Here is an 18,425-nt window from a genome sequence, read left to right as displayed (position 1 = left end):
CGTCCATACCCGACGCGGCGTGGGGAGGCATTCATCCAGCAGTGACAAGAGAGACGCACCTACAGCACATACTAAGGTCTAGTTAGCGAACGCCTATTACAGCATCAGAATCTTTACTTTTGACTGGAGGAATCCGATGAGCTATGAAGCTCTTTTTCACAGATGTTCAGTAGGGACGGGTCAGCTAGTTACTGGAACAAACAATTCAATAACATGGCAGGAGTGCAAAGTATATGAAAGAGTAAGCAAGTCACTAAATATAAATCCAATTAAATAAAGTTAAACTCAAAAAAACTATTTAAAAAAATTGATTTTGCCAGGTAAGGCCCACAACTAGATATCTCTTTCTCAGAAGCGTGCTGGCCACACATGATAGCTTAACGAAGTGGCTTATCATGTGGACATTTATAGCAGCAGCCAAATACTCTAAGGGGCCATCCATTTAGTAGGTACGCAAACATCTGTCAAAACTAGACTCCTCCTCCTCCCTGTACGCACGCGTACTTTTTACCCCCCCCCCCCACCTGCGTACTTATGCTTGACGCACCCCCCCCCCCCCCGAATCCTATAGAACGGCCGATATTTAATCCACGCAGAAACGATCAAGTATTAATAATATGAACGTGTTTGAGCAAACAGATAGTCCACCGCCGGCTACATTAAATAATTAAGTTGCCTAACTTTAAAACGTTTGTCTAAGTGTCCGCTAGGTTCAGACGCCGACTGAACCCAGTCGAACAGGTGACGCGTTATAGGGGTTTCGTCAACACGCGCAATGTCAGGCTGAAGCACAGCTGCGTGATAGCTGCAGTCAGGGGCACGGTGGCACACGAGTGACACCTTTCCCACAGTCCCACTTCTCCCGGCAGGACTTGTTGTCTGACAGCTGAAGAAACTGAACTGTGGCTCATTTGAAGGCCAATGGAGACAAATTATTATCGAGGCTTCACCCCCCCCCCCGTTTCCTATGCGTACATTGTCAGTAGACCCCCATACGCAAGCGTACGCATTTGGGTTAACCCCTCCTCCCCCTCCATGCGTACGTACTAAATGGATGGCCCCTAAACGCACATTGATCCGGAGAAAAATCCACGCGACCACATGGAGAACACGCAGGCTCCAAATACACAGCAGCAGGCGTCAGGGTCGGAATCGAACCCACGACCTCCTGTATACCAGGCGAGGTAGTTAACATCTCCTAGCCACCGTGGCGCGGCCTTAAGTATCTACGTAAGTCAGATGTTTCAACACTCAATGGAAGCTTGGGTAAGGCAGCAACAAAAACATTCCCAGACCACACCAAGGCAACAACACAGAGTCTGTGAATACAATTGCAGGTTAAAATCTAACTATCTATAACTGCACGGGTGGTAAGGATCTAAGATACAAAGGGGCCGTCCATAAATGACGTCACGCACCTAGGGGGGGGTCAGACATTTGTGACGATGTGTGACGAGGGGGGGGGGGGGGTTTGAGAAATGTGACGTCACATCAAAATGCGCAACTTTAAATAAATGTAGACAACACGTTCTACTTAATTAAATAGACGTTTTAATAAATGTTTTCTCCATATAACATCAGAGTGCAGCGGCAGATTAAATACTCACTACAATGACAATAGTTTAAAGCGATTTGAAGCATGTTTTATTTGGGGGGGGGCAGAGCTTTGTAACGTCATGTTTGAGAGGGGTCTGACTTTTTGTGACGCCGTGTGACGAGGGGGGGGGGAATAATCGTCCAAAAACGCGTGACGTCATTTATGGACATTCCCAAATCACATTTGGCGAATGTGGCTGCTGCACCCAGCGACATTCTGCTTCAACACGAGCACACAGCGCCTCACGCTCTCACGGCATCGCTACAACCTCCACCCACCTCCCTCACTACCCCCCCCAATCCCCCCCTCCGCATTAGTTCCACCCCCCCCCCCTCACAGCTGCGTGCCCACTCACGCGCGCCGCTGGCGAATGTGGAGGAGATTCGCTCCAGCGAAGGGGCGATGCTGAGCGATGCTCAATGGGATGAGGAACTGCGTGGGTCAGGGCTCACGAGGTTCACAGTCACCGCGTCGTGAACACTGAACCAGCAACGTTGGTGAGCTGGGTTCGAGCCCTGGGTCTGGGTGCCTCTCTCTTTCAGAGGAGGGGTTCACAGTGGACGTGTCGTGAACACTGAACCAGCAACGGTGGTGAGCTGGGTTCGAGCCCTGGGTCTGGGTGTCTCTCTCTCAGAGGGAGGAGTTCACAGTCGCCGTCTCGAAACACTGAACCAGCAACGTTGGTGTGCTGGGTTCGAGCCCTGGGTCTGGGTGTCTCTCTCTCTCTCAGAGGAGGAGATCACAGTGGCCGTGTCGTAAACACTGAACCAGCAACGGTGGTGAGCTGGGTTCGAGCCCTGGGTCTGGGTGTCTCTCTCTCTCTCAGATGGAAGGGTTCACAGTGGCCGTGTCGTGAACACTGAACCAGCACAGCTGCTTAGAACCTGGGTTCGAGCCCTGGACCGTGCCGTGACCACTCTGCTTCGTGTTCAGGGTTCGAACCCGGGTTCTTCAGCGAAGCGAGTTGATGGACCCAGCCCAGTCACCAGTGACTCTTGGGGGAACACGTGACCACTACACGTGATGTTTAGCTGGTGTTGTACTGCACTTTAGTGGGCAAATGTTTGTAGCGATAGGCTATATTATCCACATGCGCTCATGCACTCGTTTAAAATAGAAACCTGGACATACAGATATGCACACACAAAGATCCATACACATATATATGCAGTGTAGAAAAGGAAAGCTGAAGATACCCCGTATAGCCTTTAATAGACTTTTGGGACAAGTGCTGTGAGCGAGTATCATTTATGAAGGCCGAGACGGCACACGAGGGGGTGATATGGCCAGGACCACGCCCGGCCGCCTTTGTCTCCATAGTGGCGATGCTTGCAAGCCGCACCAGGTACTCGTTTAAGCCCAGAACCAGTTCAGATAATCGTCACTGGTGTTGGCCGTGAGCGGGAATCACCGGGTTCGTGGCGCAGCGCGTTAGGGGGCCGTCCATAAATGACGTCACGCGATTTTGGACGATTTTTGACCCCCCCTCGTCACACGGCGTCACAAAAAGTCAGACCCCCCCTCAAATATGACGTCACAAAGCTCTGCCCCCCAACCCTACGAAAAATAAAACATGCTTCAAATCGCTTTAAACTATTGTCATTGTAGTGCATATTTAATGTGGCGCTGCACTCTGATGTTGGAGAAAACATTCATAAAAAAAAGTTCAATTAATTAAGTAGAACGTGTTGTCCATATTTATTTCAAGTTGCGCATTTTGATGTGACGTCACATTTCTCAACCCCCCCCCCCTCGTGACACATCGTCACAAATGTCTAACCCCCCCCTCCTAGGTGCGTGACGTCATTTATGGACGGCCCCTAACCACTGTACCACCGCTCCCCACACACACACGAAGGCAAAGATCCCCCAATATAGTTATACCATACTTTTGGGGCAAGTGCTGTTAGCGAGCTCCAAATACGAATACAAAGATCCCCGTATAGGCTAAACAGACTGTTGGGGCAAGTGCTGTTAGCGAATAGCAGCACCTATGAAGGCCGGCACGGCACACGAGACGGCGGGTGGCCAGCACCACGCCCGGCCGCCTTTGTCTCTCGAGTATAGATGTTTGCACACCACGCCAGGTACTCACTTGAGGCTGAGTCGACCTAGGGGAGGTCGAGGACCGTCACTGCTGTGGCCGTGAGCCACAGCAGGTCACCGGGTTCGTGGCGTTGCGCGCTAACCGCGGCACCACCGCTCCCCACACATATAAAACGACAAAGATCCCCAATATAGCTTAAACGTACTGTTGGGGCATGTGCAGTTAGCGAGCACCACATACATACACACGCACACACGAATACACACGATAAATACAATTTTTTTTCACAAGTTATCATTTTATTGAGATGTTTGACAGTACAGTACTTAATTACGACGCCTCTTTTTCTTAAATAGCTGCTCGCAAACAGCGACGAGTCATCCACAGTCTACACCGCAAAACGGAAAGGTCCCTTTACACGGATGTAGTGTTCTTCACGGAGTCACACACTTGAACTTGGAGACAACACGTTTATTACTACACCCCAACAGGGTACTAAATAACACGTAACGGAATAGGTGGTAACCACCACGGTTAACCCAGACCGCAACGGGATAACTACTCATCTGAGTCAGGTCAGTAACATGCTGCCTTACTCACGATGCCGAACGTGATGACCGAAGAGTGAGGACACGTGTAACACCGCGGGTTGATTCCTGAAGACAGCCCGCATCGGTGCTCGGGACTCCCCTTTAATGCCCCTGAGCGTGGCCTAGCTCCTCCCTAAACCACGCCCCCTTCTAGATCCTACTAGAAGGTTCTGGGCCTTATGTCACGTGTCCCTCTCGCCACCCATTGGCCCCCTCGCTCCCCTCTCCTGGTCACGTGCCCTCTCGGGTTCACCCAGACTGCCATGTCCTGAAGTGACCTCTCTCTCTCTCGCCGTCACCAGGAGCCTGCCCCCTAGGGCCCGCTTCTGTGCCATGCACACCCTGGTGCCAGACAGAGACGCTAACATGCACAGTACCACCCTTCTTCCAATAGCTAGCGCTAGACGCCATAATGACTCAATATACGTCACTACACCGAGAATGAGAGTAAGTAGAGTATATACCTTAGCGGAATGATGGTGGTTAGCGCACTGCGCTATTATTGTGATTAACCCGGCTCCACCGGAGTTCAATTCCCGGCCCTGGGGCACTGCAGCGGACATCTTAAACCGTTCCTCTGTCTGGGCGCACCAACCCGCGATGGATGACCAGCGTGGTGAAGTATGGTCAAACAAACATGTGTGACCGACATGGCGTCGATTGACAGAGGGTCTCATAAAGACATGCAGTGGTCCATGGGTTTACGATGCCATCGATTGACGATATTTCGATTCACAATCCGCCTCCAAGAAGGTCCCCCCATTGTTTTTTTATTAACGATACATAGACATATTGGAGGAACGAGAGGCGTTTACGATATCACGCGGAGCCGCCAAACTCGGCCAATCGGAGCGCTCCTAAGTGGACCCGGCAGACCTCAGCCAATCAGCGGCTCGCCCTTTTATGAGCGTTTTGAGAGCAACTCGCTGCTAGCTTTCCAGGGATGAATTTTTATATTATGCGTTATTTATGCACCATTTATGCTCAATTTATTCATTATTTATCCATGTTTCTAATCATACTAATGCTTTAATATGTTCTCATGACGTTCAATTATGAAAAAAAATGGTCTTTAAATATTATAAACTATGTTTATCGGCTGAAAAAAGGTCAAATTCCGATCGTCTTGGAACAAATTAAGCCTTCAAAATGTATTTCCTTAATTCGATTCACAATACTTTCAATGAACGATGTTTTTCGTGGAAACCAATTAATATCGTTCACCGAGGGACCACTGCAGTTCATATAAGTCATTACAGGTCGCCCTCGAATTACGAATGGGATGCATTCTTAAAAAAAAATGTAAAATCGGAATGACTTTTACCATTAATTTATTACTATCAAATTATGGATGTGTGTTCGGATGGTCAGTACAACTCTACTCCTAACCTAAAAAAAATACAGGGTGCTTCAAAAAAATGTTTGTAACAATACCACGAGAGATGTGCCTCCGGGCTCTGGAGACGACCTGGAGAAGATTACAGGCGTGTGCTGACAATGACGGCGAACAAGTGGAGAGTTTGAATTTTTGAAGCGATTAACATACAATTGTTATCATGTTACAGTGAATTATCTATTATTTTTCCATTAAAAAGGATAGTCACATATAAGTGTTACAAAACATTTGAAGCACCCTGTATATACTACACCTATATCACCTCGGACGTAAGGTGCGAAAGAAGTTTCAACATACATACTTTTCGCCATACAACCAAAAAAAGAATGAACAAAAAATATTTTTTTAAAATCTGCTGCATGTTGCAACGACTGACAAGGCGATGTGGAGATGTTACTGCTGACACTGCAGAGACACCGTGACGCTGTCGATGACGGCAGCCTGCCCCGGGGTGGCTTCTCGTTTGATGACCCTCGTGGGCGAGTGACAGGTGGGAAATTTCGTTCACGCGGAAAAGATCGAGTTCGTTCAATCGAAATGCGCCCGTTACAATTGTGTCAATTGCGTTCACGCGACGTTTCGTAGAGCAGGCGTTCGTGAATCGAGGGATACCTATACGACGTAACAATTCAATACACATATGCTTGGTTCTTTTGGTAAAGTCACGTAGAAGGGAAATAATAAAATAATAAAAATATTAAGCAATAAAAAATGATCACGAAGTTTCAACTGCAACACAAGCAATCATCATCAGGTGTGAAATCCACAGCAAGGAAATTTGTTAAACATTATTTTATAAAAAAACTAAAAATCCACAGCAAGAAAATTTGAGAAAAGAGTTTTTCAAATTTTCTTGCTGTGGATTTCACACCTGATGATGATTGATTGTGTTGCAGTCGAAACGTCGTGAGAATCTTTTTATTGTTTTATATTTTTATTATTTTAGTATTTCCCTTCTACGTGACTTTACCGAAAAAAACAATAATATGAATCCCTGCAGTCACGAAAGTTTTCAATCAAAATTCAATACACGTTAGCAAGCCCGCGTATTAAAGTGAACCTCCGTTCATATCGTTAGAGAATTGGGCAATACAAAGCAATTGGCCCGTGCATACACAAAAGATAAATATCCCCCGTATAGCCTTAACAGACTATAGGAGCAAGTGCTGTTAGTGAGTACCTATGAAGGCCGGCACGGCACACGAGGGGGTGGGTCGCCAACACCACGCCCGGCCGCCTTTGTGTCCCCAGTGGCGATGTTTACTACACACCGCGCCAAGTACTCGTTTGAGGCTGAGTCAACCTAGGGGAGGCCCAGAATCGGTTTAGATAATCGTCACTGGTGTTGGCCGTGAGCGGGAATCGAACTCGGGTCGACGGGTTCATAGTGCAGCACGCTAACCGCGACACGACTTCTCCCCATGCATACAAAACTACACACATAGATAAACGTGCTTAGGTATAGAGACCCCACGGACTTATAGTTATTTATATGAGAATACAAGTAAGGCCAATTAAGCAAACAGCATTCCTACTTCACACGGCGCTTCCTCAACGTAAAACTACATCACATCAGCCACACACGGCCTTCTGGGAGCGCATAATTCCAGCAACATTGGTTGAGCAACAAGAAAAATTAAAGGTCTCATCACCAGCAGTCAGACTTGCTTGAACCATTCCAAAACTATGAAGATATTTTTATTTTTACCAGGTAAGGGCAAATTAGCTGCGATATACTGTAACTCTTTTGCAGAAGCTACCTGGCCACAAATGATCGCTGAAGGAAGTGGAGTATAATGTGGACATTTATACCAGCCAAAAACTCGAAACGCACGTTCATAAATGTGGAGGAAAAAACTGGAGGACCCGGAGAAAAAGCCACACGAGCACAGAAAGAACATGCAAACTCCAAATTTCCAGCAGGCACAGGGTCGGGATGGAACCTACGACCTCCTGTAAAGCCAGGCGTGGTAGTTAACATCTCGTCACATGGCGCCAGCGTTGGTGGTGAACTGACCGATGTTTCATAGGCAAGGGCCCCTCTCTCTTAGATGTGGGTCCCACGCAAAAGTTTGACGCCCATGATTATTTAATTGACTTACACTGAAGACTTACACGGAGACATTGAGACCCGTCTACAGCAAGTCCTCGGTAAACGCGGTAGTCGATGTTAACTCCCTCGCCTGGTATACAGGAGGTCCGTGGGTTCGATCCCGACCCCGCCGCCTGCTGTATATTTGGAGTTTGCTTGTCTCCCTCCCGATGGTCGCGTGAATTTTCTCCGCGTCCTCCGGTTTTCCACTCCAAATTTAGCAACACGCGTTCCGAGTATTTCGCTGCTGCAAATGTCCACGTGACGATAGGCCTCTTCGTTGAGTTGTTATTTGTGGCGAGGTCGCCCGTGACAAAGAGCTGTACAGCTGTGGGCCTGGTTAAATGAAAATATAGTTAGAAATAGCTACATTACAGGGAATAAATACATAAAAAAACACACATTTTTGGGAGTTTTAAACAAAAAAACACATTTTTGGGGGGTTTTAAACAAAAAACACAGGTGTTTTTTACAATTTTTGTTTGTTTCATCACATTTTCGCTGCATCAATCAGCCTGCAGCCGTCATCGCACGTGTGGCCGACACCCGGATCCGAACCTAGCGGGGCAACTGAGCGCGATGGGGGCTGAGTGTGTCTCCGACACGGCCAATTGTGAACCCACGCCGAGTCACCACCAGCGCCCCCACCCTCCACACCAGGGGGGCACCGAACGATTTCAACGGGGGGGGCTAGGCAAGATCCCGACTCACTTTCACTGATATAGCTACGGATGCGTTGTTTTCTTTGTTTAACCCCTATACAATAATACGCAGGCTCTAACTACACCCACATTATTGTCCTCATATTTTTAAAAATCAAATGTTATTTTTGTTTACTTGTTTACCTGTTGATTCGCCCCCCCCCACACCCCTACACCCTCATAGCAATCCGACGATCAGGATTTCTTAACCCCCATCAAATCGGCGCCCCGGCTGCCCAGGACGGAGAACACCTTGACACTGAGCAAGGTGCGGAACGCGGCTCGGAACTGCCTGTTGAGCAGAGCGTAGAGGAAGGGGTTCACGATGGAGCTGATGTAGCCCAGCCAGAGGGTGATACGGTAGGAGAGGAACATGTCGTTGACGAACATCGAGATGATGGTGATGATGTAGAAAGGCAGCCACGAGAGCAGGAACGAGCAGATGATGGCCCCCAGCGTCTTGGTGGCGTTGTGCTCTCGCTTCAGGCTCTTCACGCTCGCCGAGTTGGCGCTCTCGTCGGCGTGCCCGCGCATCTGGGAGCCGCTCGCCGACGCGGCGATCTTCCTCGCCTGGCCCCGCGCGACGGCGTAGATCCGCGCGTACACCGCCACCACCACGAGCATGGACGCGAAGTAGGGCCCCATGCCGATGACGAGCATGATGCCGATGCTGATGTAGAAGAAGCAGTCGTTGGGGCACAGGATCCTGTGAATGGTGGGGCCCGACAGGGCGTCGTCATTGCTCAGGCTGAGCAGTATCGGCGACGACACCAGCGCCGAGCCGAGCCAGCAGAACACGAGCATCGCCACGAGCGTGCGCGGAGTGACGCGCGCCGCGTAGCGCAGAGGGTCGGTGATGGCTACGTAGCGGTCGAAGGCGATGCAGGTGACGTGCAGCACGGAGGCGGTGGTGAACATGTAGTCGGCGAAGAAGTGCCAGTGGCAGAGCACGTCGGGGAAAAACCAGCAGTTGTAGATGGTCTTCAGGGTCGACGAGGGCATGCAGAGGACGCCGACGAGGAGGTCGGAGACGGCCAGCGACAGGGCGAGCGCGTTGGCCCGCGTCTGCAGCTGCCGGAAGGAGGCGATGGCGGCGATGATGAGCAGGTTGCCCAGGATGGTGGCGGCGATGAAGATGAGGAGGAGGGCGAGGACAAGGTGACGGCTCAGCGGCGGGAGGGAGGGCCCCGTGCAGTTGAGGTGGTTGAAGGAGACGCAGGTGGAGGAGGCTGCGTGGTCGGAGTGGTTCGGCATCGTGATGGGCGGGGGGGGGGGTGTTGGTGGTGTGTTCTAGGTTGTCGGTGGTGTTGTGTATTATGTGGTTGTGGGTTGTGAGTGGTGGTGTTGTGGGTTGTGTGGTTTGTGTTGTGGGTTGTGGATGGTGTGTGTCGTGGGTTGTGTGGTATGGGTTATGTGTTTTGTGTCGTGAGTTATGTGTTTTGGGAAATGGGTAGCGTTGTGGGTTGTGTGTTATGGGTTGTTGATGGTATTGTGGGTTGCCTTTGCTGTGGGTCGTGTGGCGTGGGTTGTGTGGTGTGTGTTGTGGGTTGTGTGGTGTATGTTGTGGGTTGTGTGGTATGTGTTGTGGGTTGTGAGTGGTGTTGCAGGTTTTGTAGTGTATATTGTGGGTTGTGTGTTTGTGGGTTTTGTGGTGTATGTTGTGGGTTGTGTATTGTGGGTTGTGTGGTGTGTGTTGTGGGTTGTGAGTGGTGTTGTGGGTTTTGTGGTGTATATTGTGGGTTGTGGGTTTTGTGGTGTGTATTGTGGGTTGTGGATTTTGTGGTGTATGTTGTGGATTGTGTGGTGTGTGTTGTGGGTTGTGAGTGGTGTTGTGGGCTTTGTGGTGTGTATTGTGGGTTGTGTGTTGTGGGTTTTGTGCTGTGTATTGTGGGTTTTGTGGTGTATGTTGTGGGTTGTGTATTGTGCGTTGTGTGGTGTGTGTTGTGGGTTGTGAGTGGTGTTGTGGGTTTTGTGGTGTATATTGTGGGTTGTGTTGTGGGTTGTGTGGTGTGTGTTGTGGGTTGTGAGTGGTGTTGTGGGCTTTGTTGGGTGTATTGTGGGTTGTGTGTTGTGTGGTGTGTGTTGTGGGTTGTGAGTGGTTTTGTGGTGTATATTGTGGGTTGTCTTTGTTGTGGGTTGTGTGGTGTGTGTTGTGGGTTGTGTGTTGTGTGTTGTGGGTTGTGTGGTGTGTGGTGTGTGTTGTGGGTTGTGTGTTGTGGGTTGTGTGGTATGTGTTGTGGGTTGTGCGTGGTGTTGTGGGTTTTGTGGTGTGTATTGTGGGTTGTGCGTGGTGTTGTGGGTTTTGTGGTGTGTATTGTGGGTTGTGTGTTGTGTTGTGGGTTGTGTTGTGGTGTGTGTTGTGGGTTGTGTTTTGGTGGGAAGTGGGTTGTGTTGTGAGTTGTGAGTTGTGGTGTCTTGGTTAATGTGTTTCGTGTTTGCTAACAGTACTTGGCCCAACCACCTGTTCAAGTTTGGCTGCAACCAGCAGCGAAACGTCGGACTAGCCAGTTGTTAAACGCGTGTGGATCGCTCTCCAACAGCACCGCTGCTGACGAAGTCACAAACTGGCCACGTTCGTTCGCGTGACAACCTCGTGCATTGACTGTGTCGGGTGGTTGAGGGTGTACAACACGGCACCATTTGACTTCAGCGTCGATCTGACCCAACGATCTGTGATGATATCGGTCTGCTGATCCTTGGTCTGCGTTGGGGCTTGTTTTGTGGAAGTGTGTGCTTGTGAACGTATGTTTTATGCGTGTTTGCGATGTTTGTATTTGATCGTTGGGTTTGTTTTGTATTGCCGTTTGTAAATGTTTGTGTGTTGTTGTGTTGTGTTTAGTTTGTGTTGTAGTGTTTGTGTTGCGTGTCCCTCTGTGTTGTTGTGTCTGTGTTGTTGTGTCTGTCTTGTTGTGTCTGTCTTGTTGTGTCTGTCCTGTCTATTCAGTATTTCATCTCTCACGCTATGTGTTTGTGCCCATGTTATTTGTATTGTTTACGGTTTGTTTAGTGTATATTGTGTATACTGTGTATATTGTATATATTACGTGTTATGTGTATTTTGTGTGTGTCGCTTATATTCTGCTTATTGTGTGCTGTGTAAATTATACATATTGTGTGTGTTATGTGTATTGTGTGTTACTTATAGCATGTGTGTTGCGTATATTACGTTCTGTGTATTATGTATGTGTTGTGTATAATATATGTGTGTTGTGTGTAATGTACTATGTGTATAGGATATGCGTTGTGTATACTGAGTGTTATGTATATGATGTGTGGTGTATTTTGTGTATACGGTGTGTGTTGTGTATATTGTGCTGTGTATATGGTGTGTGTTATGTATACGTTATGTATAGTGTGTGTGCTGTGTGTGTTGTGTGTGTTACATATATATTGTGTGTGTATTGCGTGTTGTGTATAATGTATGTGTATATCACATGTGTTGTGTATATTGTGTGTGTTGTGTGTGTTGTGTTCCTTGTGTTGTGTTCAGACGACTCCTGGAGGCTGTGGCCGATGAGGAGTAGATATTTCTTCTCTGCTCACGATGGCCTCTGTGGCAGTGCGAGAGTGATGAATATCAGACCGGTCAACGACATGCACCACACACACACACAGGTAGACCGATAACCATACAGACAGACAGATAGTATCGGTGCCTACCCCAGGCAAGGGTGTATCTTATTGCAGTGTTGTCTTGGTGTGGTCTGGGTTTGTTGTTGTCGTTGATGTTGGTTTGCTGCCTTGCCCAAGCTTCCAATTCGTGTAAAAAAAACGCAATTATTACAATGTTGAATATTAATGTTTTAATTATAAATGGCTCGCTTACGTTTTTTTCTTGATTGTTGCACTCCTATCGTCTGTTTGTATTCATCTTGATCTGAAGCTTTCGTGACTGCAGGAATCCATACTCTTTCTTTCGGTAAAGTCATGTAGGTATAAAAAAAAATATATATAAAATAAAATGTTATTTTATAAAAAATAATTTATTTTATTTTATACCTACGTGACTTTACCGAAAGAACCAAAGAGTTTGTTTGTTGCCGTAATCTGCTGGCGCGCCCCAATACTGGCCCATGGGACTCTCGTTAGCAATAAGCATGCATCCACCCTCGATGCTTTCCTTTCGAAAAATCTCCACGCCCGAGCATTAACGGAGACCTGGTTGTCTCCACTCAACACCGCTACCCCCGCCGCGTTATCCCCCCCCCATCCGAACTCAATTGCTCCATTCACCACCTCCCTTTGGCAAGTCCCCTCCTCGTGGATCTCCTCGACCCTATCAAATACCCTCCCCACCTTTTTCTCTTTCGAATTTCAAATTTCCTATTTATCTTTACCCCAATCAGCTTCCTTCTTCATCATCGACCGTCCCCCGGGTCCCTGCTCCTCTTTCTGCAATGATCTTGACTGTCTCCTATCGACTCTCTATTAAAAACCTCTTCTCCATCGATCCTACTGGGCGACTTTTCCCTTCTGGAGCTGTCGACCATCATCTCAAAAACCCGCCCCACCTTTTCCTGCCTCGACCCCTATCTGCCTCCCCCCCCTTCTTCTATCCATTTCCCCCACGATTATTCAATGTCTCTTGGCTCTCTTTGACTCTTCCCTCTCTTCTGGCATCTTCCCCAACCCTTACAAAACCGCCATCATCGCACCTCTTCTCAAAAAACCTTCTCCAGATCCTTCTGTCCCTGCACGCCATCGCCATATTTCCTTGGTTTTTTATTTCTCCAAACTCATTGCACGCCTCTCATCCTACATCTCTTCCCGCCTCGCTGTATCCACCTCCACCACTCTGGGTTCCGCCCTCTCCATTCCACTGAAACCGCCCTCCTCCACATCCTACAACCATTTGGCCAACTCTCCTCCGTCCTCATCTCTCTCGATCTGTCTCCTTGCAATCGACACCCTCCACCACTCCATCCTCCTCTCCGCTCATCTACAACTTCGGCATCTCTGACACCACTTTCTCTCTCTTGAGTCCGTTCCTACATAAATCCCCGTTCATCGACTGCCTCTTTCAACCACTCCTCTTCCTCCACTACCCCCATCACGGTTGATGTCTCCCAGGGCTCGCTACTTGGCCCCCCTCCCGTTCTCCGTATACGACATCTCCCCGAGAGTCTGTTCTTTCTTCCTCTAATATTTCCTATCACCTCTTTGCCGATGACACTCACATTTTCTTCTCCTTCAAATAATTCACCCCCCGATCCTTCCCTCCGCCTCTCGTCCTGTCTGACAGCCGTACAAGCCTGGATGACCTTTCCCTAAATCCTTCCAAAACCTCGGTGCTTTTCCTTTCATCCTCTAGCTCGCCCCCTCCTGCACCCTCCATCTCTTCCCCTCCCCACCCACCTCCTTAGCCTCTTCCCAAACTCTTCCACCTTCGATTCCACTCTCTCCTTCACTTCCCACATTGCCAACGCCACTCGCACATGCCGTTACCATCTGTACAACATCAGGAAAATCCGCCCCCCATCATCACTCCCACCGCTACCAAGCTCCTCGTGCACTCCCCATTCACTCGTCTTGATCACTGAAACTCACTCCTCCACATCCATAACCAGCTGCACGCGCCGAACTCAACCTTCCCTACACATCCCACCGCTCTCCTCTCCTTCAACAACTGCACTGGCTTCCTGTTTATCGCCACTGTCTTTTTAAATTCCTCACTCTCGTGTTCAAAGCCTTGCACGGCCTTGCCCCCCTCCCACCTCTCCTCTCATTTATTTGCACGTCCCTTTAAGCTACATCTGATCTCAATATTCCGTTTTTCTCACTGTATCTCCACCTCCTCGCGCCCAGTCTCGCTTTCGTTCTCTCTCTCTCTTCTTGCCCCGTTGCAACTGGAACAAGCTCCCTCTCCACATCAGACTCTCCCCCTCGATTTCTTCCTTTCGCTCGACCCTCAGGTTCTTTCTCTTCTCCGTTGCTTTTTCTTTTCCACTGCCACCATCTCGAACCGGTTCCTTCCCCCGCCTTTAACGCACTCCCAGTGCCCCGGTCGTCTTCCTCCAACGACTCGAATTCCTGACCCGCCTCCCACGTCTCGCTTTCTCCTTGTGCACCGAACCACATCTCTCCCCCAGCCCTCCACTGCGCTCCTCAATCAGCCAAACTATCCAGCCAACAGACCTCTGCCCCTACCACCCTTCACCTGCCCTCATCCATGCCCAGCCACAACGTCTATCTATCTTACCACTGAGCGCGTGTGCCCATAACCCGCTGCCTCTCGCTCGCGTTGCACCCATCTGTGACCCTCATTCACCATCACACTCCACGTTATTCCTCCTTCCCTAACCCTGCAGCATCAGCAACTCTATCCCCAGCCCCTGTCCCTCCATCCCTTCCGTCACCTCCCTTCACTGACAGCCGCTCCACCCCACCCGTTGCTCCCCTTCTGCCCCTTTGTGTACCGCCGTCGGCTTCCGTTGTAAAGCGCCCTGACAAGGGAGCTTTTTAAATCCTAAATATAATAGAATAACATCTGTGAGTAAAAAAAGAGATTCATAGCTCATCGGATTCCTCTTCCAGGACAAATCAAGATTCTGACTTTTAAAAATTCAAACAGTTATGATACCAGCGTGGTGAAATCTGGTCAAACAATCCGTTCGTGACGGCACGACACTCATCCAGCATTGGATTTCCCTACGGGATATGCACCTACACCGCCCGATACGATGTGTATGTGCGTATGTTGAAGGTCTTTCGCACCGTACGTAGCCAACCATGCTCATCGGGGACGCCGGTGAAATGATAACAACTAAACACAAAAAGCAGTACATAAAAATTAGTCTTCAATTATATTTATAGCGGTGTGATGTAGTGTATAGGGTAGTAAATGTACGTTGAACTTCTCTTTTACGGTACGTAGCCGACCGTGCCAATCAAAGGTGACGGAGGGAAGGACAACAAACGAAACAGCATCAAAAGCATTTATGAAGAAATTAATATCCCGGTCGAATATCGAAACGACGTATATCGAAGCGATTTTCAGGGTCGTCAGTAGCTGGAGGCGAACGTTTGAGAGGCGATCGATACAAGAGAGGACGGACGATGGCGATGCTGATGATGCCGTCAGCGACGTTAGTGTGGGGTGAGGCGACGTAGATCAGGGAGTGTTCACAAAGTGATGACGTATTTGCGAAACGACGTAAAAGAGGAGGGGTGGGGGGGAGGCGTACATCTGGGTATCGCTTGACTGTACGATTAAAATAACGTGTCTTTAAGTATTTAACTGCGGCCACTGGGAAGAAGCCTTCGTGAAATGTTGATATTCACGGGGAAAGAGAGAGCTTCTACACTGGAGATGAGAGAGAGAGTCTGTACACCTGAGATGAGAGAGCCTGTACACATGAGATGATGGATAATACTACTGCTACTGCTGATGATGATGCTGCTGATGTTGGTGAAAATGCTGATGGTGACGATGCTCCTGATGATAATGCGGCTGCTGCTGATGATGCTGCTGCTGATGATAATTCCGCTGATGATGATGATGCTGAACATGATACAGACCTCACCTGAATTAATTAATGCCTCCAACAACATCCCGACGAACCTCCTCTTATATACAAATCTGCGAGCTCCTCTTTCACCACGAGACTGCCCCCCACCCCCTCTCTCCCTCCACCGCCTTTACCCCCGCTGTGAGCCGCCCGTTTGAGACACCACCCCCCCAAGTGTGAAGCCGCAGATCAATTAGTGTTAATTACCCACACGGTGCGCACTGAGGGAGCTGGCTGGCCGAGAGAGGCACCCCCTCCCCATTCTACGCCCCCAGGGCACAATCCATTAGTGTCCCGATCAACCTCGCATTGTTGCGGTCACGTGGTGCGGAGGGGGTGGGGTTGGAGGGGCGTGGGGGAGGGAGGTGTTGGTAGGGTGAGGTGGGGGACACACGGTGGAGCAGCAGCATCAGCAGCAGCATCAGCAGTATTAGCATCTTCAGCAGCAGTGTCAGCATCATCAGCAACATCATCAGGAGCAATATCAGCAGCAATATCATCAGCATTATCATCAGCGGTATTGGTATCATCATCAGTATCAGCAGCAGCATCATCAGCAGCAGGATCAGCATCAGCAGCATCAATCGCAGTAATATCAGTATTATCAACAGCAGCCGTATCAGCAGCAGTATCAGCATCAACAGCAGTATCATCATTAGCAGCAGTATCAGTATCATCAGCAATATCCAATACGAAATTAATTATTATTAGCGGAAGTTACAGAGGCGACCAACATCAGCAGCAGTTCCCAGACTGTGGAACGACGCTTTGCCTTGGGTGATAAGGCAGAGTTGTGAGAGCTGTTGAAGTCTGTCTTGAAAACTCGCCGCTTTAACTTCGCCTTCAACCCCGCAATACAACCGAGACAGAACAATACAAACGAGATGAAACAATACAAACGAGATGGAACAATACAAACGAGGCAGAACAATACAAACGAGATGAAACAATACAAACGAGATGGAACAATACAAACGAGATGGAACAATACAAACGAGACGGAACAATACAAACGAGGCAGAACAATACAAACGAGATGGAACAATACAAATGAGGCAGAAAATACACACTAAACACAATACAAACGAGATGGAACAATGCAAACGAGACGGAATAATACAAACGAGGAAGACAATAGAAACGAGACAGATAAATACAAACGAGGCAGACAATACACACTAAACACAATACAAACGAGAGACAATACAAAGGAGACAAACAATGCAAACGAGACAGAACAATGCACGCCAGACAGACGGTACAATACAAAGGAGACAGGACAATACAATCCTGTGCTAGTCAATGTAACAATGCTACCTCTGTAATAACGCGCATTATTAGTGCCATTCAAACGAAGACAGCATCTCATTTGTCAAAGCCATCTAGAGTCGTCCTGTGTGACGTCACGTCCGCGGCTGCCATCTATTCCGGTGACGAAGGAGGTGGAGGAGGAGGGGGTGGAAGTTCTGGACGACGACGAGGAGGAGGAATCTCCACGTCCCCGTCTCCGCCCACCTCTCCTCGTCTCCCGCCCGCCTCGGCCCGCGAGACCCCCGCGGGGGCGAAGTGAACGACGCGCGGGAGCCATTAGCGCCCAGTCGTTGTTTTGACGCGAACGGGCACAGGGAACGCGCGCGTGTGTGTCTGTGTGTGTGTCTGTGTGTGTGTCTGTGTGTGTTGGTGGGGAGCGGTAGTGTAGCGGCTCGCACGCTGCGCTACGAACCTGGTGACCTGGGTTCGATTCCCGCTCACGGCCAACACCACGGTGACGATTATCTGAACCGGTCCTGGGCTTCCCCTAGGTCGACTCAGCCTCAAATGAGTACCTGGTGTGGTGTGTAGTAAACATCGCCACTGGGGAGATAATGGCGGCCGGGCGTGGTGTTGGCGACCCACCCACTCGCCTGCCGTGCCAGCCTTCAAAGTGCTCGCTAACAGCACTTGCCCCAACAGTATGTTCAGGCTATACGGGGGATCTATGTGTTGGTGTGTACAGACGAGATCTGGACAAAGTCCAATCGGTGAGCTCCTCCTGCAGGCAAGGCTGCGTTGGCTGGGTCATGTAGCCCGCATGCCCAGCCACCGCATGCCTAAGGGATCGTCCATAAATGACGTCACGCGATTTTGGACGATTTTTGACCCCCCCCTCACCATCGTCAGACGGCGTCACAAACAGTCAGACCCCCTCAAATATAACGTCACAATGTGACGCTGCACTCTGATGTTGTAGGAGAAAACATTTATTAAAACGTCTATTTAATTAAGTAGAACGTGTTGCCTATATTTATTTAAAGTTGCGCATTTTGATGTGACGTCGCATTTCTCAAACCCCCCCCATCGTCACACATCGTCACAAATGTACGTTACGTCATTTATGGACCGCATACCTAAACAGCTTTTGTTCGGATCGAGGGGGCTAAACAGGCGCGGCACGGGCTAGAGAAGAGATGGCGTGATGTGGTACAGGAGGATGTGGAGCTGAGTGGACTTGCCG

At 49.2% G+C, this 18,425-nt stretch overlaps 1 pseudogene; it reads right to left on the bottom strand.

The window, feature by feature from the left end:
- Positions 1-8,618: 8,618 nt before the first annotated feature.
- Positions 8,619-9,677, bottom strand: LOC144942482 (trace amine-associated receptor 365 pseudogene; annotated as a pseudogene).
- Positions 9,678-18,425: the final 8,748 nt, after the last annotated feature.

Source organism: Lampetra fluviatilis, chromosome 27, assembly GCF_964198595.1.
Source record: "Lampetra fluviatilis chromosome 27, kcLamFluv1.1, whole genome shotgun sequence".
NCBI classification, from domain to species: Eukaryota; Metazoa; Chordata; class Hyperoartia; order Petromyzontiformes; family Petromyzontidae; genus Lampetra; species Lampetra fluviatilis.
Note: the sequence above shows the minus strand (reverse complement) of the source record. Positions and strands in the feature narration are given on the sequence as shown.